Below are 4839 nucleotides of genomic sequence, written 5' to 3' on the forward strand. Positions count from 1 at the left end.
ATGCAGGGGGCCTGGGTTCAACCCCTGGTCAGGGAACTGGATCCCACATGCTGCAACTAAAGATCTTGCGTGCCACAACTAAGACCAAACACAGCCAAATAAATGAAAGGAGGGCCTTTGGGAAAATCAAGCCAGAGACCCTGGTAGGCAGAGGTATACAGAGAGGTGGGGTGGAGTCCTGACTTCCCTGAGGGTTCTAACGGAGGTGAACAAACCCACTGTCTGTACCGGAAGATGGTAGGAGAAAGCCAGTGACACTTTGCAGAGGAAGGGCTTCCCTGGTGGTGCTAGCGGTAAAGAACCCATCTGTCAATGCAGGAGCCGAAAGAGATGCCACTCCGATCCCTCAGTCAGGAAGGTCCCCTGGAGGAGGGCACGGCAACCAACCTACACCAGTATTCTTGCCTAGAGAAACCCATGGACAGAGGAGCCTGGCGGGCTAAGCTCCATAGGGTCAAAAAGAGTCAGACACGACTGAAGCGACTTAGTACACAGTACACACGTATCACTGCACACAGGGAAGGGGGAGGATGGCTGGGGGACAGAGACCGGGAATATAGTAGCAACTGGCTGCAAATTGATTGGAAAGCTGAACTTATCCTGAGGAAGGCCATTTCAAGGAAGAAAGAAGAGAGTCCTGCAGCCTGACATGACATGGCAACTTAATCAAGAAATCAGGAAACCCAAGAGGGTGTATCCAGCTAGAGTGCCTTCTCCCAGTGGACAAGCCTGTTCTTTTGAGTAGCGATGAAGACACACCAGAGGGTGTGATGCTGAGAGGGCGCTGGGCCCTGGTGACCTGGCTAGATAAGAGCCGTGTGTGGCCCAGGCGAGGTTGGGAGGAGATGGAAGAAAAAGTATAGTTGTGCTATCAGAGGGGGAGGGGTGGGAGAAGTAAGATGATTTTTGGAGTATAATTTAAATAATTGGAGCTCACAAAATGATACTTTTTTTTTTTTTTTACATAAAAAATTGTCCTCTATACAGGCAGGTCAAGGCACAACTTGGGGCAGCCAGCCCTGCAGGGGAAACTGTATCCCCCAAGCGACTCCAGCTGGATGTCAGGCCCTGAGAGAGGCAAGAGGTGGAGGAAGGGGGTGATCCCAGAGATGGAGCAGCCCTTCTCACCCACCAGAGCCTTGAGGGCTGCTGTGACAGGGCCTGATTATTTTCTTTTTAGCTGAGCTGAGCTGCATAGCTCCCCGACCAGAGATCAAATCCAGGCCCCCTGCAGCGGGAGCGCGGAGTCTAAGCCACTGGACCTGCAGGGAAGTCCCAGTCTGATTGATCCTCCACTCTTGTGACAACCAGACTGGCAGCAGGCAGGGAGCCGAGGGCTGGTGCTGACCGCCAGGGGGCGGTGTGCGGCTCTTTGCCCAGGGCCGGGGCCGGGGGAATTCTGTGGTTTACAGTAAATCTCGGCCGGGCTTGGGGAGCAGGTTCGCAGAAAGGATGTCGAATGAATCCTCAGCCCTGGGTGCCCAGGAGGGCACGGTCTATGTGGGCTCAGCACTCTGAAGGTCGGCACGACCTTCGCCTGCTCCAACAGTCAGCCTTCCGCCCTAAGCCATTCGTCTGGCCCATGTTGAGCATCTACTGCGTGTGGGCGCTGAACTAGACTCCAGGGATACAGACAGGAAGGGAGCTCCCACTCTACCTGGGTGTGTGTGGGTGGGTGGTGGTGGGCGGCTAGGCGCGGACAGTGAGCTCCCAATGCCAAATCAGCGACAAAGGAGGGAGGGGCCCGCGAGGCTCAGACAGCCCCCAGCAGGTGATCTCTAAATGAGGGCTTAAAAGATGAGGAAGGTTTGACCAAAGGAGAGACAGGATCCTCCTGTCTGTGCTTGAAATTACAGACCATCCAAACCACAGAAAGCTGGGCAGCTGCTGGCGAGATGGGAGCCGGCCGGTGAGCCCTGGGGTGCCAGGTGACAGGCAGCTGGCTGGGGAGAGTGCACGGGCGGTCGGTCCCCACCGGAAGTGCATGCAGGGCTGCTGGAAGCAGTGGGCCCCGGGACTCCGGGGCCCTGGGGCCCTGTGGGTATTCCCACGCTGGACCAATTTTCTATGAGGGGCACATTGCACCGTTTTAAAAAACCAGGAGACAGGGAGGAATGGGGAACAAGTGTTTCAATGAGTTCCCTTTTTGGGGGGATGAAAACGGGGAGCTAGGTGGAGGCGGTGGGTGCACAGCACTGTGAAGGCCCTGAGGGCCACTCCGCCTCACTCCCTTTGAAGGCAACCATCTTAATGTTTAAAGAGACAGTTAAACAAAGCACTTCCACGGCTGGCTGCAGGTGGGAGCTCAAGCTGGGGTTACTCTGCACCCGGCCCAGAGGGGGTCCGTGTGAGGTGGTGGTGGAAGGAGAGGGCAGCGACCCAGCCTGAGGAGGCCTGGCCTCTAAGGTGTGGGAGGACACAGGGTCTTCCCACCAGGGAGGCACGGGGCCCAGTCCTGGCCTGTGTCCCCACAGCGGGCCCTGAGCCCCGTACAGCAGGAGGGCACTGCAGGCTCCAGAAACCCATGCTGTCACGAGGTGCGTGCACAGCCCCCCGATGAGAACTGCCCGACGGTCACCAGCAGGCTGACAGGGGAGGGGTGGGGACACTGGCCAACAGCGGAGTCCGCAGGGGCCCCTGGGGTGGGGGCTCGCAGCCCATCGATGACGGGAAATGGCCCAGAGGCCCAGGCTCTGGGTTCAGAAGAGGAACTGAAACAGCTGGTGTCAAAGTGCCAGCATCCCTGGGACCAAGCCTCTCTTCCCCTCCCAGCCTGGACTTCTGGGCCCCGGGCCAGGCCCCCAAGGGCGGCAGCAGGAGGGGGCTGAGGAGCGGGAACCAGTGGGTCTTGGGAGGGAACCACTAAGGAAGAGGGGGCAGCGGGGGCTGCCTTCCATCAGGATGGGAGGGCTGCTGGTGGTCCGCCAGCCCCGGGAGGAACAGGAGGAGGGGCACGCGCATGTGCATGGGCAGAGAGAAGAGGTCTTCCATGGTGGTGGTTATATATGCATACCTGAGAAGCATGTGGTTTGGAAAAGACACTGGTGATGGTGACTTCCCTAACTTCCAGGTAGGAGTCTCATTTTGATGAGCATGACTATTTCTAACACTGAGTTTTACATGTGACAGGGATCCTTGCCATTCTTTTATTTTTTGGCCGTGCCACACAGCACATGGGATCCTAGCTCCCCAACCAGGGATTGAACCCGCGTCCGCTGCATAGGAAGGGTGGAGTCTTAACCACTGGACCACCAACGAAGTCCCAGGATCCTTTCGATTCTTGTCTGAGAAGTCTGGGCCACGATTTCTGATGGGCATTCCTTACGTTTACAGAGCACGTCTACATGCCGGGAGCCATGAACAAGATCTGTCAGGGGAAGCCTCAGTTGGCACCACCCAGGGCTGCAGGGTATCTTCCTCAGCTATGGAGAAACTTCTCCTTGTCCATCACAGTCACGTCCAGCGCCTCCTTCAGGAACTCCCAACCCTCTGAAATGTTCTTCTATCAAATACTTCACAGTGATGTTGATCCATTTGTTCACATTAACTTTATTTAGGACTCAAAACTAACACTGACCAAACATATCACTGAATCACTTGTTTTTACTTTTTCCAAAGTTAGATTTTTGCTTCATTGCCACATTCAATCACCACACGTATTTTCACAAGGTCCTTGGAATTTTTTTATTACATTCATTGAAATGCTCCAGATCGTCAGTCCAACAATCCATTTTTCAGCCAACAATCATGCTACATGCGTGACAAGAGGGTCAAATTATTCACACAACTCTTTCTTCTTTTCCCTCTTTTGCTTGTAAACTTCTGACAAGACGTGTCCTTTGCCAGTCAAGGTGCTTCAGGGTAAAACAGAACAGGGGAGGGCTGTGTCTCTGCGTGAAGATAGAAACAGGGATGGGGACGGCACGGCCTCGTCCCTGGATGAGATCGGGCCCGCAGGCTCCCCTGACCAGGGTTGCGTCTCGTGGGGAGCCTGATGGAGTGGCCAGTCTTGGGCTTCAGTGATCCAGGGTGGCAGCTTTTGTTAGCTGGTGTGTCCCTTGTCACAGTACGCGTCTGCTGACTCTGCTTCCTTGGCCCCAAGCACGGTGTGGACGAATTCCCCGTGGTAGGGTGAAACGAGTGGTCTGCACACGTGGGAGGCATTTTAGCGCCAGTCACCAGCCACGTGACCTGACACGGATATAATGAAGAACATAAACTCCTTTTCCACAACAGGTTATTTTAAAAAATGCACACACTTTCCTTTCTGCCAAACTCGACGACGTCGGGTGAGACACTTCACGGTGTGCCCGGCACTCCCGCCTGACCCGGCGACGTCTCTGTGCAGAGAGGACATGGGGAGGGTGGCTGAGATGCACCGGACAGCCTCATTATGGCGATGTGTTCCTAAGATCGGTGTTAGGGGAATTTGACGACATTCAGAATTTAATTAAAATGTGGGAAAATAAACAGTTGTAAAGATTAGATCTGTTCCTGCAACAAAAATCACTACAGAAAAACAGGGACTCTGAATACAGACTGCAGTTTAAGTTTCCAGTGACTACGAATGTTCATTTCTTAGGTTTCATAAATGAGCTGGGAATGGGTGGGGGAGGGAGCTCTATACCCTCCATGAAACTCCTCTGTAAGTCTAAAATTATCTCAAAATAAAGTGACAAAAACTGAATCTCCTAAATATGTATGTAAGGAGATTATTATAAGGGCTCTGTGGCTTCAGGAAATTGATAAATTTGAAGACCTTGTGAAATCTTCAGAATTTTCTAAAACAAGTTGCCCTGAAAAACTAAAAAAAAAAAAAAAGAACGTATAAAAATAGGA

Source organism: Bos mutus, chromosome 25 (assembly GCF_027580195.1).
Source record: "Bos mutus isolate GX-2022 chromosome 25, NWIPB_WYAK_1.1, whole genome shotgun sequence".
Classification (NCBI taxonomy): Eukaryota; Metazoa; Chordata; class Mammalia; order Artiodactyla; family Bovidae; genus Bos; species Bos mutus.